General features: G+C 46.2%; 1 protein-coding gene across 8 annotated transcripts in view; it reads left to right on the top strand.

Annotated features, from left to right (window-relative positions):
• Positions 1–22,133, top strand: part of MDGA1 (MAM domain containing glycosylphosphatidylinositol anchor 1) — a 197,178-nt gene that overhangs the window by 94,146 nt on the left and 80,899 nt on the right. The gene's annotated exons all lie outside the window — the stretch shown is intronic.

Here is a 22,133-nt window from a genome sequence, read left to right as displayed (position 1 = left end):
TGACCCAGTTCCCTCTCTAAAATGGGGTTAATGCCACCCACTTGCCTCACAGTGGTGTTGTGAAAATAAATTCATTCATATCTGTGAAGCACTTGGTTACTACAGTGATGAGCCCCATAGGAAAACCAATGAGGAAATTTGTCTTCAGAGCAGGGTCTGAATAGTGTGCAGTAAATAAGGTCTGGGACCACACGCTGAACAACGAGGAGAAAACAAAACCTTGAATAATTACTCATCAAGTGAGCACTGTCTGTTCTGCACACTGAATGAGGCAGGGATCCTGTGCGGGGGGAGGGGAAGCATGTGGTCGTGTAATTAAAGACTGTAGTATAACCCATGTGGACAAGAGGGTCAAATTAAGCTTGCACAGGCAGTCTTAATTCTGGCATTTTCAAATTTTGAGTGCTTGACTTTGCGACCTTAATACTGTTCTTTTAACCTCGCTTTTTGTGTGTGTAATTTCCTAGCTTTTAAAAGAGAAACCTTTTTAAAAAAGGGCGGGGAGAAGAAATTCCATCGTGTGGCATCATATTGACACTCACATGGGTCATCAGCGGGGTTTTAACCTTTAGATCCACCATACAGGCCTTTGCCACATGAGCTAATAGAATAACTGATAGCAGTAGTAGGTTATCATCCTCTCTGTGGACCAGCACGAGAGGAGGATAGTGAACATTGCCAGAGGGTTTCACAGATATTTGTTGACAGCAGAGGAATGGTGAGACTCCGGAATCTTGAGTTCTGTGGAAGCGAGTGTGCTCGACTGAACACAGACTCCTCTTCCCCATTCCCTCCATGACACCCTTCTGCTCCATCCTATTCAACCTATTTCTGTACCAGTCCTATCTCTTCCACTCCTTGTCCCAGTCCCCATTGTCCTCTCCTAGCCAGTTCCAGTCTCCACCCCTCATCCCTGTCCCCTTGCCCAGCCAGTCCCAGCTCTCCCCCAAAACCGTAGAACCTTGTCAGATCTGTATGCCTCACCCTTTAATTCTTCCCCTCAACCCTACTAATTCTCAGTCCCAGTCTCCTTGCTTAGCCAGTCCCTTCGCGATCCTGGTTCCTCAGCCAGTATCTGTTTTCCCCAACCTGCTGGCTCCCAGTCCCCTTGCCCAGCCAGTCCCAGTCTCCCCATCTCATCTTCCAGTTTTCCCTCTTGCCCCCACCAGCCTCTAGTCCCAAATTCCGCCCCCACCCTGTCCTCTTGTCCTAATGTTCTCCCCTGCCCTCCCAGATCCAGCTCTTATTTACTCTGCATTGGAATCAGACAGTTTGCTCCTCCAGATTGCCTGGGCCTAGCAGGGGGACCACTGAGAGCAGATGAGATAGAGGCTCCCTGCTTTCTTTGTTCAGATGCCTGGACCTGGTATGGCCCGCAGCCGCCCAGAGCTGCAGCTGCAGGAAAAGTCCTACTAAGACCTGCAATGAACATGCACGGTGCAGATGGAATCTTCAGGAAATGTAGCTGCCAAAACTCTGTCTTTACTGAGCATGTGCAGACTGTGACCCCTCCCCCGACCCAGGCTTATATCTTGGCCAAATTTGGGCAGATTTTCATGGGGATAGTGGAAGGCACATCTTTGATTTGAAAAGGCCAAATTTGACGTCCCTGCTCCAAAGCATAGGGGGTGCTAAAGCTTCTCAAAGAGAGGTTGCCAGAACTTAACATGGGCAAAACAATGTATTATTCCAAGCCTGGTTCTTGGATGTGGCAGATCCATTTTGGCTGGAATTCAATTTCCCCTCCCCCTTCCTCCCCTCCCTCCCCCCCACCAAAATCAGCCTGAGGCAGGGCACTGGTATGGAAAATTTCAACTTACTTTGTTAAAGTTTGGCAAAGTTGCAAGCAACTGAAAATAGGAAAGTTCAGGTAATATTAATAATGGACCATGCTATCAACCCTACCTATAATATATATACACACCCACATAAACAGGCAGCAGGAGGGTACTGAGTGGTGATAGGGATGTTGCCCTGTACTGCCATCCTTGCTGGTGCCCATGTCATGCCATTCTATTTAGATGCCTTGTTGCTCAGTGATACCTCCCTCGGCAGACGAGTGAGGCTGTTCGAATCCCAGACTGGAGTGTTTAGAAGGTATTGGCAATGTTCTGATGTGTGGAGCAGGTAGGGGTCTGGGATAATCTGTGCTCCCCTCTTAGTAATAGTATCTTCATCAGTCAAGTGCTGCACTGGGTGGAATTCAGATAAGGAGAATCCAAGCCTAGCTCCTTTCACTTTCCAGATTAAAGTGAAGACTGTGCTGAATAATATTGAGTGAGTTGGAGGGCTGAGGCCAGGGTGGTAACCCTGACCATAGAGCTAGTCTCATCAGGAAAGATTCAGTACTGAACTCCTGTGAAGTCCTCTTGATGATGTAGCAAGCATGGGATTTGTGGAGAGAATGTTAATTTGCACTAGCCTGCACCATCCATGGGCTGTGACTAAAGCGCCTAAGTGCTTAGCATAGTCATTCATCAAACACCAACCCCTCTTCCCCCATCCTCCCTCTGTCATGGCTCGAGAAGGGGTGAAACCTACTCCAATAACCTGGACGAAGCTGAGCAGACACACACATTCAGTTTCTTGCTGTCGGCATCTCCCATCAGCTCCACGTAAGGACAAGCAACAGTGAATTTTATTTGGATTCGGGTTTGACCCAAATTCCACTGGAAGCCATGCATGATCCTAGAAATTAACCCCACCCCCTCCACTTCTTCAAGACTGCAGTCTTGGCCAAATACTGAATGGGTCACAGGGACTGAACTCACCAGTCCCACTCACAGCTTGGTTTCTCCGAGGCAGAGCAGCATGGCAGAAGTTTGCAATGCCACTGCCTGCCTGTCCATTTTGTGCCTAAGCAGTGGACTTCAGTCTCCGGTGCTGTCCATCTGGCTCCCTTTACCAGCATGAAATTCCAGTTGTTGAGGTTTGTTTTTAGTGAAAGTGGAGCAAGGCCCAGAGTCACCCCTGCCTCCCAGCTAAACAAACAACCCATCTGTTTATCCAGCTCCCTTTTTTGTGGAAAGAGCCGGGTGCCCCAGCAGGGGCTTGCTCTGGTTAATTGAAATGCTGTTCTCCAGTGCGGGCAGCTCATTAGTTTTGTGGCTTGCTCTGGAATTCTAATCTTGTTGGAAATGGGAATCGTGTGGCTTCTGAAGCCTCTATGATGAGCGTGTTCCCCCCCTCCCTCCCGCCGAGCCTGCTCCTTCCATCTGAGAATCCACTCAGGGTGGGGGGGGGTGTTTGTTTGTGTGAGCTCCTTTTGAACCAGCTAACACAGGGGAGAGTGAATTCTGGGTGATAATATGGTTGTTTTGCTGATTTGTTCCGAAGCTAAAGTTGCAAAATCAATACGGCAGATCTGATTAGATGTCAGAACCTGTTTCTCTGTTTCTTTTTTCTTTTTTTTTTTACCCATATAGTTCCGTATTGTGACGAACAGCCCAGAAATGAGCTTTGCTAGCAGTGCTGCAATATGGGAGAGAGAAAAAGAGATGGGAACAAACCAATCTGCTGCCAAAAAAGTGGTGTTTTGATTCCTTTTTTTATTTATATAGTGTGAAAGTGGGAAAAGTGGTTCTCCTTTCATGGTGCATGCTGGAATTGGCTAAGGGCAGCTCTGTGACAGGCCACACAGTCTGTTCCCTGGACTCAGCAGCTCTAGTGGAATAATAGGTTTACAAGAGTGCTTTCCGGCTTTCATCTCTAAGGCTAGGCTGAGAAAATATGGTATAGTGGTGAGAGCAAGGGAGTAGGAGAGTCAAGACTCCCAGGGTTTGGGTCACAGCTTGGTGTGACTAAGTCACTTCCCATCTCTTTGAAAAGGGGATGAAAGTGACCTACCGCACCAGGTGAGAGTTAATGCCACAAAGCACTTTAAGATTCTTAAATAAAAGGGGCTATAGAAGGACCAAGTATTATTATAATAAATATAAAACTGTTTAGCGGCTTGTTTCAAGGCTTGGTAGTCAGTTTCTGAAGAAGCACAGTATATGTCATAGATGCATATTAAAATTAGGGACAGACAACCAGGTTCAGATAGAGATAGGGCTGATCCACAGATTATGGGCCTGGGTTAGTACCTCTGCAAAGTTCAGCTGTGTTTAGAATCCAAAGTGTGTTTTGGGCCATCTCAAACAGAAAGCAGCAGTAACTAGAATCTGGTCTCGACCACACATCCCAAAGCCAGCAATAACATAGTAACTAATCATGAAAACTATTTGACCTCTGGATTTTAAGTATCCTAAAAGCAAGACAAAGAGTCTTTACAGTTACCAAAAATGGCAGAGGTTGATTTAAGTTCTAACCTCTTTGAAATTATTGTCCTATGTCCACAGACATGACATTTTGTTAGATATTTGCATTGTGGTGTCGCACCAAGATGTAACAAAGCAAACTGTATGATGTTATATCCTAGGTGCAGTATCCTGCAGGGATAATATTAAGTTAATCCAAAAGATTTTTCCGGTCCTGAAAGCCACACCTAGTTTATAAGATGTAGGACAGCTATGTCACAATCTGAATCCACCTATTCCAGTTTCCACCCATGTGCCACACGACACCAGAACATCTGTTCCAGAATGTGTCCTGCTAATACACTGGATAAGATCAGTTGTCCATCTAATTCAACTGCCCCTGGTAGTGGCCTACACTTGGCACTTCAGAGCAAGATATATTGCCCTATGTGACGGGGCTTCACTTACCATGCTGGTGCCGTCTTCTGGTTGTCTTGATGATTAGCTGCGCAGGTTGGTATGCCTATTTCTGGTAATCCTTTACCCGCTGTTACTTCTGCTCCCAGACCCCCATCACTCCAAGGTCCACGGCATCATCTTCATGACACAGCCCTCCCGACAGGTCACAGTCTTATACTGCCCTGCTGAGCTCTGATTGGCTGTTCCTCATAGCTCTTCTACTATTGGCTGCTTCTTGTGCAGCTTCTCTAGGGCCCTCCCTTGCATGCCAGAGTGGGTGGATGCCCCATCACACCCTACAATACAACTGACCATGTGTCTGGGGATTCCCTTCTGGACCCCACAAGTCAACAGCTTATGCAAGAGAACTATTGACCTTTATACTCTAAATTGTCATTCTTTTTCACTAGGAGGGTGGTGAAACACTGGAATGCATTACCTAGGGAGGTGGTGGAATCTCCTTCCTTAGAAGTTTTTAAGGTCAGGCTTGACAAAGCCCTGGCTGGGATGATTTAATTGGGGATCAGCCCTGCTTTGAGCAGGGGGATGGACTAGATGACCTCCTGAGGTCCCTTCCAACCCTGATATTCTATTCTATGATTCATGCTAAGGTTCACAGATCTGTTACAATGGGTTCTTCAGCCTACTTACAACTTGGGGGCAGAACCAGACCACTCAGTCCCTGGCAGCAGGGAAACGCCCCATCCCCTGAAGTTCCCTCCATTTTTTTCTGCTTTTACAGCAGCTGGTGGCTCAGCCAGGCCTCCCTGTTGCAGCACTTTTCTGAGGGAAATGCCAAACTTTATATCCAGTGTTTAGACGAACAGTTTGGCTCAATAATGTGTCTAATTCCCAGCTGTGTCCCAGGGCTGCATTTTGGGGGGATTGTCCCCTCAGCTCTGATTCCCCACGGAAGCATCTGCTGTGGCTGGAGCGAGCTGAGAAAAGCCAGAGGGGAAGGGGCTGTGTCTCCTGCTTCACTCCTTTATTGACTGTCCCGTTAGGGAGCGTGGCCCGCTTTCTGGGCAGGCCACAGTTTTCCTACCATGGCCCCTTCCCCAGGCAGGAAAGGAGTCAGGCTAAACTGGAGAGACCCGCTCTGCCGGACAAGATGCAGCACTGACTGGGTGGGGGTTGTCTTGTCCCCTCCCCTGCCCCCAGCAGGAAAGGAAGTAGGAAGGATTGAAAATGAAAACTTGGATGAACTGATCATTGGTCTCGTGGACCATCAAAAATAAATCAACAAATAGAACTTACTTTACTGGCTGGTGAAACATCCATTGTTAAACCAGTGAAGCAAAGCCTTGTGTGGCCGTAGCCCAAGAGGGCTTTATTGTGGGTGTATAAGAGCGTCCAAGCGAAAAGGTCAAGTCTCCCTAGTATAATACTCTCAATGTACTCAAGAGAGGACAGTTTGTGCAAATCTCTCCATTAAATGCTCCATTAGTGCATCCACCTTATTCCCAACCCTGCGTACTCATAGAGACCGACCTTGGAACCTCTATGCAGCACTACCCAGATGAAACCCCTACAGGAGGTGTTGTTACTTCCTATTCACTAGAGCAGGCTGCCACGTTGGGAGCTTCTCCTTAAAACTCACCTCAGAGTTGTACTTTGAATTCAGGCAGGTAGTCCTTTCAGCTATCACAGCATTCATTCCTGAAGTAAATTCAAGAAATACTCCTCCTTCAGTTAAGCATCTAAATCCAGTCATTAGGAACGCTGACAGTCTCAGGGCAGAGCAGTCGTGTCTGCTGCATTGAGACCTATTAGATGGCCATTAGTTCACCACATTTTGCATATTGGTCATCTAGCCTTAGCCGGTGCCTTTCCTTTCTTTTGGCAGAATTCTTCTCCATGCCTTAGTGCCCAGAGGAAGGTGGAATAATTATGTATAAATCTCCCTCATTTTGGATGTCCATAGTTAAAAGGATAATCCTGCTTCCCACCCTAGAGGCACATTGCTATGAAAATCCCATTATAATGGATTTGTGGAGCTTAGTATGAGGGAGAACAAAAACATTTATCCATGCTTACTTGAGAATTTCCTTTCTTTGAGTAATAAAGTCCAGAGATCTGGCCCATCTGGGAGACAGATGGATCATTGAGAATAGAGATGGAAAGTAACATCCAAAGTGTTTGGGTTTGTTGGGGAGAATTTATCCTCAACCCAAATCAAACCCAATCTGTAACTTAAAGAAGATTTGAATTAGCCTGGTGGTAGAAGTTATCGCAACTAGAAGAGAGGCAGGGCATTTCCCTACTACTAGCAACAAGAAAGAAGGATTAGTTGGTGGTTAGGATAATCGCTTAGGACTTGGGAGACCCAGGGTTGAGTCCCTGCTCTGCAACATACTTAGTGTGACCTTGAGCAAGTCATTTAACTTCTCTGTGCCTCAGTTCCCAAATAGCACTGCCCTACCTCCCTAGTGGTGGTGTGAGGATACATACATTAAAGGTTTTGCAGCACTCAGCTACTACAGTGGGGCCAGATAAGTACCTAAGATACATAGGTCTGGTTCTGCCCCCAACCTGCAAGCAGGCTGAAGTGCCCATTGTAACTATCTGTGGACCTTATTACTCAAAGGAAATTTTCAAGTAAGCACAGATACGTTTTCCTGTTCTAACTCACGCACCTTCAAATGTTATTCCTGGTGACACACAGTTGCTTCATCCCTTTTTGGAATCCTGCTAAGCAGTTTGCAGTGCTGTACATCAGGCAAGTAATAGCCTGCATCAATGTGACCTGTTATCTGTGGTACTAACAGAAGCGCACAAGGGGAAGAAAGGGGCAAAACCGTAAATAAGTAAAAAAGCATCAGTGGATATACACAACTGAAAATGGAAATGCATTAAACTCTGCTTCGATCAGCTTTGGAAGCCATCCCTCAGTGTCGGAGCTTTTTGCGGGTGCCCTACCTCCACTAAACCACAAGCGTGGCTATTCATTGCTCCATTAAAATGCTCTCAAGACTTCCTGGCATGGAGCCTATCCTGGGGGTTGGCTAGAACTGGGCTGTTGGCTCCCATAAACTTCCAACAGCTTTTTGTGATGGTTTATGTGCAGCTAGTTGCAGAGACATGAATCCATGTCTCAGATCTGGGATGCATGACTGCTGGTGAGGTGACCCATATCTCCAACTCAGAGCTGCCTTCTCCATCTTACTAGATTTGGCCATCTGAGCTGGAGTTTGGAACCACCTGCTAAGAATTTTAGCCTTGGGCTGTTTTATTTGTTGCATTATCCTTTTAATTCTCTTTGTCTGTAGTCTGCTGCAGCAAAGCAGTTCTCCTGGAGACCGTTCCCATGGGGCTATGGCTACACTACAGACCTTACGGTGGCGCACCTAGGGCAGACTCTCTAAGTCAACGGGAGAGAGCTCTCTTGTCGACTTAACTACTCCAGCCCCCATGAGCAGTGGTAGCTATGCTGGCGGGGGAAGGTCTCCCGCTGATGTAGCGCTGTCCACACTGGTGTTGAGGTTGGTGTAACTTAGCTCACTCAGGGGGGTGGATTCTTCACACCCTGAGCGAGATAACTTATACCGCCGGAAGCTGTGATGTGTATGTAGATAACGAGGGTCAGAAGATGGCCCTCCTCCCCGCCTTTCTATACCTGCTCCACAAGAGAGACCCTGGAGGGTCTGAGAGCCCCCGACCCCTGCCCAAAACTCTGGGGTTGTGTTTTTTTAGCATCCACATGATTAAAGACCAGCTGAGGTTCTGGGAAGTAAGATCTTTCCTCAAAGCCATGAGGAAATCGTGCCTCATATGCCTCCAAAGTGTTTGCAACCCCAGGGGACTTTCTTAGTGCAAAGGAGAAATTAATTATGGTCACATGCATGCCCTTGGACTGGTACTCTTTAAATAGAATGGCAGCTACTCACAGCAGATGTAAAGTCTGATTCTGTGATCCAGTCCTACTTTGTGATGAACACCTCCCCATGTTCATCCCCTGGCCACACTCTACAGTGGTGAGTTACATGGCAGACTGTTCTCGAGAGTGATATATGTAATTGCCTCTTCTAAGCGAGAGTTTAGTTACTCCCTATGCTTCTGACTAAACATGCTATGATCAACACCCAGTTTCTGTGCCTGGGAATACACTGCCCAGAGTCTGTGTATGTGCGTGCAAATGCACATACCACTGCCCTTTGAATAGTATTAGGACTGCACAGCTGTGTGCCATGGGCCATACGTTGTTAGTAGCTAACGGAGATTCTCCTTTAGCACCAGTTGTAGTGGCTTACCCTGCTGGGGTAGGGTTCAGTTCCATCCCTGCTATTGCAGTGGTGTTCCAGATGGCCACAGTGCAAAGCATAGTGACACCCATGAAAACTTAGGTGACCGTGGGTTTGTTATGCTAGTCAGGGAAGGTATGTACTGTCCAGCAGTCCTGAGGTGTAGGTGACCGAGATCTTGACAGCTGCTCCATTGGCATTTTGGATTGACATTTAGAAATGGATTGTGTCAAATCTGGGAGTTGGTGGATGTAACTCCTGCTGACTATAAGGCATCCTCAGCCTTACCCTCCTGCCAGCCTCATGGCATTGGAGAGGTATTCCATTAGGCCGGTGCACTGCACTCCACACCCTATAGCCCTTTCTGCAATGAAAGAAGCTCCGTCCCTGAGATCTATGGTGTTTGCAGTCATAGCCTTTGCAGGTCTAAACCACAGGATCCCCAGAGTAGCCAGTTCCCGGTCTCTGGCATTCAGTGCTGTGCTGAGCTGTGCCAGGGAGTTGCTCTTTGGAGGTAGTTTGTTCTGAGTTTTGCAGCATAAGAACTGGGAGGATTTAGACTCATTTAATTATGTTTCTCTTTGGTGTGTAATCGTTAGAACTCTCTGAGGGGCATTTCAGTCTCTTTCTTCTCTGCTTGTTGCTTCATGGAAAGGTTCACGCACCCTACCATTAATGGGAATTTTCTTGGGAAGCCTCCTTTGTGCAGTGAGCTCTCTTTTGGTTTTCTTTATGTGATCGAAATTGACCCAGCAAAGCTTGTCTGGACAGTGCTACGGCTGGGGGTTACCGGACATGGGGCAAGGTGAAGAAAGGGGTATCCAAATGGCCTAAAGGGGGCACACACGAGCAGTGGAGAGAGGGAGCCTCTGAAAGCAGTTTGGCAAAGCTGGCATGTTCCAAGCTTAGCACCGGATACATTATACTCAGAGAGGTAAAAGGACTGTCACTGCTGCTCTTGGCTGAGTGGCTGATTGGCAGCTGCGAGGGAAGGAGTTTCTTAGTTGCTCCTGATACCCAAGTCAGGGCTCTGGGTAGATTAGTGCTGCCCCTGCCTACATACCCTAATTGGGGTGGGTACAAGACACCATATGGCAGTCCTGTATCTATATCTGGATGCCAGCAGGAAGGGCAGGGGGAAATGTCCCTGGGATAGGACACATGACTGCTCCTTGGCTAGCATCCTGCCAGTGCTTTCATTCGAACCCTTATGCAGACTGTTGTTCAGCCCGTAAATATCTTTGTAGTTGTAATGAGGGACTGAGGCAAAACTTGGTGTATAAATTCCCAGCGCTGAGAGATTATATTTGTTCGGTTCCAGATGAGAACTGGTTTAAATCTGTTGTTCTATTTCTTGGTTATGGGGGAGGGGGACAAATACACTTTTCTACAAACTGCCTCGATCCTAATTTTTGGCCAGACTCTCCAGCAAAAAAGGATCTAATTTTATATGAGAGAGAGAGAGCGCGAGAGAGCACCCTGCAGATATTGGGTTGGGCCGGTGACTGTCATTTTCTCTGTTCATACTGTGCCTAGTACAACAGGGCCCTCATGTAGTGGAGGTCTCTAGGTGCTGCCATAATGCTCATAGTACTCCATCGTGTCAGATAGCCCTATGGGGATTCATGCTCCAGTAGCTCTCTTCCCTTGGCTGTGGCTGAGCCAGCTGTGTTAAAATAAGCCCCTGGATCCTCCCTGAAGCTTTGCCCCCAAACTGGAATCTGAAATCAACTCCCCTGAGGTTTGTGGATGTTCAATTCTGGTCTAAATAGAAAGTACACATCGGGCACCCATCTCTAATCTATGTGAATGTTCCCAGGATGGAAAGGCTCGCTGGCCCATTTGTAGCATACCCAGCCCTCTGATGAGCTCCCCCACGGAAGGAACCACCATTTTGCCTAGGTCTCAGGGCCTGTCTGGGCTCGGGCCATCTCCTGTGTTGTGGCCTGATCTGTAGCGCTAACATCACTTGGATGCCAGAGAAGAGAGTTGGGAGGCTGCTCTTTGGCCCTCATTCTCTAGGGCTGGGAGCAAGGCAGGGGAAAGAGGGGTATGTCTTTCCATTGCTGAATGCTGCATGCACCCCAGCTAATTCTCAACGCCCTGGAGAGAGCCATGCTGAGTCTGGAAGAAGAGCCACCACAACCCAGGAAGTGTTGTGGGAGCAGAGAAAGAGGAGGTCATTGGGGGAGATAAAAGGAAAATGTGGGAGTCTCCAAAAGAAGTCCCCTCCCAACACTAACCATCAAGCTCTGCCGAAGTGCCTCAGGCACAGTGCAGATAGTCCCTACCCAAGCCCTTAGGCGCTAAACCAGGAAGAAGGGCCACTGGGACTTTGTGACATTGAGAGCTGAAACCCAGCCAGCTCAAACACCTACATTTCCCTGAGGGAGGAGCAGTAACTGCTTGTTGCTGGAGTTCACCAGTTTGGGTATGTCTGTAGCTTTGTCCTTGTCCTAGCTGTAGGCTGTATCTTAGGGCATTTTCCTGTTTCTGCTCACGTGGGTTCTAATTTCCACCCCTACCTCCACTTCCCTGCCGCACAGTCTCCTCTTCTTCCTATCCTCAAATTTCAGCTGTGATTTTTGGGTTTAAATGGTCTCCAAAAATCAGATAAAGTTGGCAAGTAACTTGGTGAGCCGCAAGTGAGGCTGCATATCTTGCATCAGTTCACAGCAGAACCCGCATTGGACCCAGGGATTGACAGCCAGGGCCTGAGTCTTATGTTTCTATGCAGACCCACTGCATTTCATATGGTTTCACGCTTGACTGTGAGACTTTCACACAGCTCTGGTCACAACCGACCTTAGGGAACCTCTCATTGCAACTGACTGGGTGGAATCCTGTCTCTAAGCCTGGATTCTTCTCTTCTGAGCTCCAGGGGTGTGGGGAGGGAAGGTAGTCAGGGAGGGTTGAAAACTCTGCTCAGAAGGGGATGGGAAAATCTTGCATTGCTTCACAGTGACCTATGTGGCTGAACATTGCGTGGCAATGGTGAGTCATTCTGACGACCATTCCAGCCAGTCATCGATAGTCCAAGGAAGGTTGCTGCAACCTATTTCTGCTTCAGATCCGATGAGCTCCATAAATCTCACCCCTTGCAAATGTGCTGAAACATGGGCCCAAGTCTTCTGGGTGCAACTGATAGCAGGAGTTGGCTATCATGCCAAAACTAATGCTGGTTCCAGAGAGTGGCTGAGGGCTAGCTCAAGGGACAATAAATGAAAACGGCATTTGCACTGATCAGGGATTTCCGAACTTAGTGTTTATAGTGAAGAGACACTTTACCATCCTAATTGTGAGCCAGAATATAGTAGTTAATAGCAGTTTAATGCAATATAAATGGGTTCAGAAGTGATGGCCCTGCTGGGATTTCCTTAATAGTTCATAGCATATGCATAGTACATGGCCTCCTGGCCAATTACTTGCTGTGCTGTGAAATGGGAGACTGGGGCTTTGGCAAAGAAGAGAGAGGAAGCAGCACTCAGTATAAGATGTTTTGCTGAGGACAGGATAAAGGAGAATTTGAAGAGATGAGACAATAGCAATCGCTAGTTGGGTCTGAGGAAAATACTGGGACATGTGGGGGCCAATTTTCATTAGGCCTCCAATAGTGATTTGCCACATTTTTTGCTTTGCACTTGTTTGTGCATGCAAAACCTGCATTTGTATGTAGACACAAGCAGTTGTGCATAGGCACCCATCACTGACTTTGCATGTGCACATGAAAAGTATTTTGTGCACACAAATGAAGCTATTTTGTTGGAAACCCATTAGAAATTTGGGCTTCCTTATGGCTAAAGTTGTGCCTCCCAAATTCTCCTCACAGGCAAATAGTGGGGTGGAAGCCCACCTTCTGCAGAATTGTGAGAAAGCAAAAGATTGTTTATTCTCACCTTGAGGTTTTTCTGCTGTCTGCACAGGTGGAAAAATTATTTAATTGCCAAGAATAGTTTTTTCTTCACTAACGGATCTAATAGAGTCAAAAAAAAATTTTTTAATGCCAGAAGGGACCATTATGTTCTAATCTGACCACCTACATAGCTCAAGCTAAAGACCCACACCCAGGAATCGCTGCATCAAAGCCATCACTTTTGTTTGAAATATAGCCATAGGACACAGAGGTGGGGGAGGGGGGGCACATAGGCCATTGCCCAATCACTTTTTGGCCCACAGCAACCCAGCTTGGGGCAGGTGACCCAGTGATGCAAGGACCAGGAAAGGGGCAGGTCAGGGCATCACGGGGGACAGCCCCGCCTGCAAGCCGTGGTGAGAGCCAATGAGGCAAAACAAGGAGCCAGGACAGGAACCACTGTGCGGTAAGTAGTGGTGCAGGCTTGTTCTCTAGTGCCTCTCCAGGGGCAGGACGCCCCCTTGTGAGGTTCCCCTCATTTGAAATGGCACTGTGTAGCCAGGGGCTGTTGTGTATCTTTTAGAAAGACACCCAGTCTTGACTTAGACTGCAAATGAGGGGGAATCCACAATGGCCTAGGAGCTAGGCACCCAAATACCTCAGGACATGGGTCCAGATCCTCAAAGGTAAGTTGTTCCAGTGATTTATTACCCTCCCCATTACAATTTTGTGATTTATTTCTAGTCTAAATTTGTCTAGCTTCAGCTTCCAATCATTGGAGCTCATTATCTCTTTTTCTGCTAGATTAAAGAGCCATTTTCTATTAGAAATCTCTTCCCCATGTAGGTCTTCTAGACTGTGATCAAATCATCTAACATTCTCTTTAACACAGTAAATAGATTGAGCTGCTTTAGTTTCTCACTATAATGCAGGTTTTCCAGGCCTCTAATCATTTTTTGTATTTCTTCTGAATCCTGTCCAATTTGTCAACAGCCTTTTGGAAGTGTGGACACCGTTACTGGACACAGTATTCCACTAATAGTCTCAATACAGAGGTAATACCACCTCCCTACTTGATATTCCCTTGCTTATAGAGCCAAGGATTGCATTTGCCTTCTTAGCTACAGCATTGCATTGAGACCTTATGTTCAGTTAGTTATCATGACCCCTAAGTCGTTCTCAGAGACAGATTTCCAGGATAGCTCTTTTATGTGTGACTTTATATTCTTTGTTCTTAGACACATGACCTTGCATTTGGCTGTGTTTAAAAGACATTATTGTTCAAATGAACCCACCTTGCCAAGCAATCCAGGTTCACCTGTATTACTGACCTGTCCACATCATTATTTACCACGCCACTATTTTATTCTACCAATTAACTGGAAGATAATATAAAAATCATTGTCGGTAAAATTTGCAAAGATATTGATAGCATTGACATTGAATAGCATTGGGCTGAGAAGAGATCCCTGTGGGACTGCACTAGTAACATTCCTCATTTACTATTACTTTTTGCATTCTATTAGTTAACCACTTTTTAATCCATTTAACATGGACTATATAGATTTTTCTATAGTGCTAATGTTTTTTAAATCAGAATGTCCTGCGGGACTAGGTCAACTGTCTTACAGAAATCTAAGGGTGTTATGTCAACAACTTCGCTTTTCTCAAGCAAACTTGTGATCTTTTCAAAAACCAATATAAAATGTATTTGACAAGAGTGATTTTTCCAGAAAACCAAGTTTGGCATTAATTATGCTGCCATCTTTAAATTCTTTACTAACTGCATCCCATATTGGTCTTTTCATAATTTTGCCTAAATCCGTAAAGAATTAAAAGATTTCCTGACATTCAGTCTAAATTTTTATTTTCTTAAGTTGACCCTATTAATCCTGGTTACCCTCCGTTGGTCCATGCTAAATTACTCTCTATCCTTAGTGTTTATATCCTTCAGATATTTGCAAACGATGTTAACTTATCCCTCCCTTCCCCCAACTGTAGCTTAGCCAGGCTAAATATATTTAAATCTCTTAATCTGTTCCCTTAAGTAAGTCCCTCCACCTCTTTGATCATTTTTCTGCTCTTTTCTAAACTCACATCACTTTCACTATCGTTATAGTAATGAAGAGCTCAGAACAGAGAGCTGGAGTTTCCCCAAGAGCTGTAGAGAGAAGGCTCTCCACACTCTGATCTGGGACATGATTCCTCTGAGACCAAGGTTCCCAGATCTGAGTGCAGTATCCCAGGTGGGTTCTCCACAGACAGGTTTAGCCCTTCCCTGATGGGATGGCTCGGCAATCAACATATGTTACCCAAACTCATAAAAATGCCATCGTCACTGCTGAGTTCTTTGAGTGCTAGAGGTGCCCCAGTCAATGAGGGGCATCACAAAGAGGTTTCAAAAAGCTGGATGCCATATTACAGAATGCATGATAACTGCAGCCATCCAGATAAGAACTGCTGAAGAACTGGTTCAAATCTGGAACCTAATCCTGAGTTTTGGTGCCCTGGGTGAGAATGGGGGATGTATGGCTATTCTTGTTGGTGTAATCAGAAGAGCCAGGAATGGGAGTGATTGATGCTTTGTAGCATGGACCCCCATCATTGCCTCCCGGGAATAAAATCCATCCTGCCCTGATGGAATATGGAAAGAAAAGCAACATGAGAGCGCTCCAGTCTGTCACTGGGAAATGTACTTCCTGCCCCTTGCCTTGCAAGCTCCCCTCTGCCACAGATTAAATCCCCTCCACTTGATATTAAAAGGATGACTGTGTGAGGTGCTGCTGCCTCTGCGATAAGTGGACTCAGCTCCTCTGAGATGTTCCTTTGATGCCAGCCCAGTTTGAAGTCTGTCACTGAAGGAGTCTGGCAAATCAAATGTCAAAACGTGTTTATCTGGTGAGTGGGCTAACAAATAAATCTCTCTCTGGGTCTGAGTCCAGATGAAATGAGACAGAGCTGTTGACCAGATGGGGAGGATGAGGGAAGCAGGCACCAGGGGTGGGCAGCAGACAGCGGTCCTTAAGTGGATGCCAGTTCTGTCACTGGTCTCCTTCCGTTGCCCTCTGCTGCAGAAAGCACCCTTGTCAAGGTTCCTTCCCCACTCTGAACTCTAGGGACCTGTATGAAAACCTCCTAAGCTTACTTTTACCAGCTTAGGTTAAAGCTTCCCCAGGGTACAAACTATTTTTACCTTTTGCCCTTGGACTTTCGCTGCCACCACCAAACGTCTAACACCGGTTCCTGGGAACGAGTCCGTTTGGAAACATCTTTGCCCCCCAAAATCCTCCTAAATCTTACACACCCTTTCCTGGGGAAGGTTTGATAAAAATCCTCACCAATTTGCATAGGTGACCACAGACCCAAACCCTTGGATCTTAAGAACAATGAAAAAGCATTCAGTTTCTTAAAAGAAGAATTTTAATAGAAGAAAAAGTAAAAAGAATCACCTCTGTAAAATCAGGATGGTAAATACCTTACAGGGTAATTAGATTCAAAACATAGAGAATCCCTCTAGGCAAAACCTTAAGTTACAAAAAGACACAAAAACAGGAATATCCATTCCATTCAGCACAGCTTATTTTCTCAGCCATTTAAAGAAATCGGAATCTAACGCATCTCTAGCTAGATTACTTACTAAATTCTAAGACTCCATTCCTGTTCTGTCCCCGGCAAAAGCATCACACAGACAGAGAGAGAGGCTTTGTTTTTCCCTCCCCCCAGCTTTTGAAAGTATCTTGTCTCCTCATTGGTCATTTTGGTCAGGTACCAGCGAGGTTATCCTAGCTTCTTAACCCTTTACAGGTGAAAGGGTTTTCCTCTGGCCAGGAGGGATTTTAAAGGTGTTTACCCTTCCCTTTATATTTAGGACAACCCTGAATTCAGAAGAATGATCTCTATGAGTGCACAATGCCTGCAGCTGTCAGAAGCCACAGAGCTCTGAATAATGCAGCTAAAGCCAGTTGCTGTAAGGTGCTCCAGAGTTTCGCTAGTGGGCTTGGGATGTTCCTCCCCTGTAGAAACTGTGTCCAAGAGCGGTAATAGGGAGAGAATATGTCAAGTGTCACAGCTTTGGCAAGAGAGTCCCCATCACAAGGCTCATTGCTCCTCTCTGAGACAGGCAGCATTTGCTAGTAGTCTGAGCACAAGACTGAGGGCCAGGAATCTCCTGAGTTCTGATCCCAGCAGTGACACCGACTCCTGCTGAAAGCTCAGAAAGTAGAGTCAGGCAGTTAGACCTGGAGTCAGGGCTCCTGGATTCTATTCCAAATTCTGCCACTGACTCCTTGTGTGACCTTAAATCATGTAATCCATCTGCCTCTCTGTCCCCACTTAAGTGGTGCTGGTAATACCCCAGCTGACCATTCTTCCCACATTAGTAATGTCCCAAAGCTGTTACCATCTAATGCCTGATGAGAACCAAGTTGAACATTTCCATGAGGACAGATCCACGAGACAAACACCACTTCCAGGGCTGACACTGATTAGCTTCTTTTCCTGGAAGCCTCAACAAAAAGCCCAAGGACTGAAAGAGTCATGGAGACTGAACTTCCCTATTGCCCCAAGATCTGGACGAGCGGCTGAAACCCAATCTGAGGAGAGAGGTGGGGTATGGCGGAAGTTTGCTCTGTCCCTGTTCTGTAGATAAATAGGACTGTTGTTGTTAACCCTTAGCACCCGGCCTCTACATCTTATCTGTATAAAAGGTAATGGTTAAGAATTCAAATTAAACATTGTGACAGACCCAGACCAGTGGGATACAGGAGTCTGGTCGAAGGCAAATATACCGGCCGCTGGATGAACAGTTTTCTGTTCCCTGAGTGACCAGAGCAGGGGCTGCACTAGAGCAATCAGAAACCTGCCGGAACCAATTAAGACAGGCAAGCTAATTAAGACACTTGGTGCCAATTAAGAACATGCTAGAATCAATTATGGCAGACAGTCTAATCAGGACACCTGGTTTAAAAAGGACCTCCCATCAGTTAAGGGAGCGTGTGCAAGGAGTGAGAAGGCATGCTGCTGGAGGACTGAGGAGTACAAGCGTGATCAGGCTTCAGGAGGAAGATCCTGCGGTGAGGATAAAGAAGGTGGTGGGAGGAGGCCATGGGGAAGTAGCCCAGGGAGTTGTAGCTGTCATGCAGCTGTTACAAGAGACACTGTAGACAGTTGCAATCCACAGAGTCCTGGGCTGGAACCTGGAGTAGAGCATGTGCCTGTGTTCCCCCGCCCATCCCCCTCAACTCCCTATCTGAGACAAGAGGAGGTGTCCTGGACTGTGGGTCCCACCAGAGGGAAAGGTCCCTGGCCTATCCCCTGACCCACTAGGTGGGTCAGCAGAGACTGCAGGGATTGTTCTCCTCCCTTTCCCCATCCTGGCCAGTAATGAGGTTAGCTGCGTGAACGGCAGGTTTGAGCCACTAGCAAAAGTGGCCAAACTGAGGGCTGCTGTGAATCTCTGAGGCAAGCAAATCTGCCAATAAGTGCAGGACCCACCAAGGCAGAAGAGGAACTTTGTTGCAACATATTAACGATTAATAGTCAATATTTTGCTATTATAATTGTCTTAAACTGCTTTCCTTCCCCACCAGACTTTTCCTGGATTGGGACCTCGCCCCTTCATACTTTAGGCTCCACTCTTTGAGTTGACACAACTCTGGTTTTTAATAACTTTATCTGTTGCTGGCTGCTTTCCCCTCACTTCCTCTGTCTGTTTTGGGAGCAGTTAGGGAGTGTCTAGTGCTCCCAACTTAGCATGCAGACTCAAAACAGAAAGCAAGGTAAAGCTATAGCCCAGCTGTAAGCAAAAGGCTCTGACCACCTATGGCTTTGAGCATCATTGTGTTTTACAGCAGTAATTCTTCTCCTCCCTTATGACAGGTTTGCTCTTTTCAGCAGCAGTTTACCTGCAGTTTCACTGCTTTTAACTTTCAGTGATTTTTATTAAAAGGCCCAAACATACAGGGGATTGGAATGCCCGGTGGCTGGTAATGGGATACAGAACCTTTCCCTTCCACATTGCTACTTTGAATCCAGCCAGCAATGACCAAGAGCCATTCCTAGCTAATGGCTGTTCTGAGGTCCTTGGGAATTCAGTAGTGGGGGACCAGGGGGTCTCAGCCTGGTTCCTAGTAGGCAGCAATACACCACAGAAATCAAACCCACAGATGTTGGTAATTGGCTGATCGTTTGGCTTCCGCGGTCTGCTCAAGATTTGTCATTTGGTTTGGATGAAAGGTGATGTCTTGGGTGCAAGGAGACTAGTATACAGAAGGGCTGCTCCTATGTGGTTCAGACTCAAGTTATGTCCCGTTTTACTGGGGAATTCCTTAAATCGAGGTGCTGAAACTCCACAGGGAGGTGCATAAGTATGAGCTTTATTGATCAGGTCTGTGTTGCATGGGTATCCCAGCAGCATTCGCTAAGTGCCCAAAGTCCTGTCTCAGCAAGCAATGGGCTCAATATAAAACCTGGGAAGCTTACCAGTCTCTTCTCCCATTATTCCAAAGTCCTGCTTGGGAATCTGGTGGGGCTTGTCCCTGGATCTGAAACACTAGACATTAAAGGTTCTACTTTCACCTTCTCTTCACATTCGTGCTGGGGGCTTAGTTTCCCCACTTTCAGCATAAAATACTCCCTGTTTGTGATTCTTTTCACAGGGTGGAAGTGGTTTCAACTACCCTCAACCATTGCCCTTATTTCTGGGTCTTGTGCATCAATCTCTGGCAGCCATTGAGTGCTGGCTCCCTGCAGCCCTCTGTGATGCTCAGAAGAGTCAGATAGAGCAGCACATTCAATTTTCTTTCTTTTCTCTTTTTCCCTTGTATGTGACTCTTGGCATTTAAAACTCCAAGGCCATGTATGTCCCCAGGGAGAATTAAGCCGGAATATAAAATAAAGCTGTGCTCCTGGTTGGTGACGATCGGAGGGGGAGGAGGAGGGAAAGAGGAAATGTAAAGAGTTAGAATAAATGCCAGAGTGACCTTGTCAAGGGTTTGGATAGTCAGAGTGAAATGTGGCCGAGAGCTTCTCCGGGTGCTTCTTGTGAATGCAGCTGGGGCTGCTGCTTTTCAGTTCTTCCATAGGAACCGCACTGCCTGCCAGCCTGGGTTTGATGGGGTACAGAGGTGTTCATCCATGCTGTGTGGAGGGCACTGGCCTTTGGAACTTCTTGCTGTGCAGAAGACTGGATGCTAACATTGGGACACTTTCATAGGCATGTCAGGCCTGGCATCTTGCCAAATTCTAGTCTGGGTGATCCCATTTGCCTCCCTGAATTCAATCCTGCAGTTTCATCTGGGACTGTGATTCTTTACTTCCTGACCCTAGCTGGACATGTAGCTTTCCTATGCACCATTAAAAAGCAGGATGAAGTGTTTCCTGTCCTAATCTAGAGAGAGAGAGAGAGACATTCGGAAAACATTTTGGGTAGAATATAATTGGCTGATGTTTAATGAGTAGTTGAGTAGAAACACCACATAGACTGTTAGGAGTTGAAGGTTGTCACCATCCTGATGTGACATTAGAAAGGTATTACAATGAATTTGCATGCCTGTGTGTGCATGTACACCAATGTCTCCTAGAGAATGGAAACAGAACCTCGACTGTGTGTCATAGGTCCTATATTGCTAACAGCCAAATGAGATTCTTTTGCTAAAGTTGCAAAGGTGGGTGTTTTTCAGGGTAGGTGAATCAGAGTTCTATCCCAGCTGTTGCCATGAAGTTCCATGCAGCCGCATTTAGCAAAATAGCGAAGCCCTAATTGACTGTGGTTTGGTTACAGTATTTCTCTCTAAATTTGTGCTAAAATCCTCTATTTGCTCTATGCCATTGATGTCCTAGTAACTAAGACACTAGCATGCTGCGTCTTGTTCTAAAATGGGTATATTCATTATTTTAATCTTGCATACATGCCCTTTCTGATCTGGTGATGGGTGGGAGTTATTTGTATACATTTGTGTGTGTGTGCACCTGCTCGATCTTTTTTTGACTCACTTTTTTTTCAATTAAGGAAACCAAGTGTGGTGAAACCTAGCACTTCAAGGTAACAGAGCCATGGGAATGATGTGGCTTTACACTGCAGGGGAGTACTTGTTTGTGTAGTGTGTCATTACCATGAATTAATTGGACACTCCTTCTAAGCAGAGGTCCAGAATGTCTGGACTAGATCTCCTTTTAGGAGGAGCGTATGTGGGGCAAAAGGCCTTGAGATTCCCACCCAGAATGGACTCTTTTCCAACACCTGCTGTGGGAAACGGTGTAATATACTAAGCACTGCAGCTAATCGCAGAGTAAATCACTAAACAAAATCTTTAACTCAACTAGTCAAATCTTATTGTAATAATTGGCTTTGGCAGTTTGTAGAAGAAGAGAGCTGGAAAGCTGAGATTCCGCCGGCGTGTGCCTATGTTTTAACTTGCTTGTGTTTTTAAAAGAGAAACACGTGACTGGCATTAGGACAACCCTGCTCTCCTCTGAATTCCAGCCCCCCCCCCCCCGCCCCGCTCCAAACAGAGAGTGTGCTTAGACAGATTTGTTGTGTTGGTAAGAATGGCAATTCTTAGAGCTTGGCTTCAAAGCATTTTATGGACACACAATCCTTAGGACTCCACTGTGTGAGCATTATTATTATCATCCCCATTTTACAGATGGGGGAAACTGAGTCACAGAGCGGGGAACCGGTTTCAGAGTAGCAGCCGTGTTAGTCTGTATCGGTAAAAAGAAAAGGAGTACTTGTGGCACCTTAGAAACTAACAAATTTATTTGAGCGTAAGCTTTCATGAGCTACAGCTCACTTCATCTGATGCATGCAGTGGAAAATACAGTGGGGGGGGAGATATATATACACAGAGAACACGAAACAATGGGTGTTACCATACACCCTGTAACAAGAGTGATCAGATAAGGTGAGCTATTACCAGCAGGAGAGCCGGGGGCGGGGGAGGGGGACATTTTGTAGTGATAATCAAGGTGGGCCATTTCCAGCAGTTGACAAGAATGTGTGAGGAACAGTGTGGGGGGGGGGAGGGGATAAACATGGGGAAATAGTTTTACTTTGTGTAATAACCCATCCACTCCCAGTCTTTATTCAAGCCTAAATTAATTGTATCCACTTTGCAAATTAATTCCAATTCAGCAGTCTCTTGTTGGAGTCTGGCTTTTGAAGTTTTTTTTGTTGAAGAACTGCCACTTTTAGGTCTCTAATCAAGTGACCAAAGAGATTGAAGTGTTCTCCGACTGGTTTTTGAATGTTATAATTCTTGACCTCTGATCTGTGTCCTTTTCAAAACCACAGAGCATCTGTGTTGGAGCTGAGATTAGAACTGAGAGAGCGTTATTGATGCT

Source organism: Lepidochelys kempii, chromosome 3 (assembly GCF_965140265.1).
Source record: "Lepidochelys kempii isolate rLepKem1 chromosome 3, rLepKem1.hap2, whole genome shotgun sequence".
In the NCBI taxonomy this organism is placed as follows: Eukaryota; Metazoa; Chordata; order Testudines; family Cheloniidae; genus Lepidochelys; species Lepidochelys kempii.
This window is presented reverse-complemented; position numbering and strand designations above follow the sequence as displayed.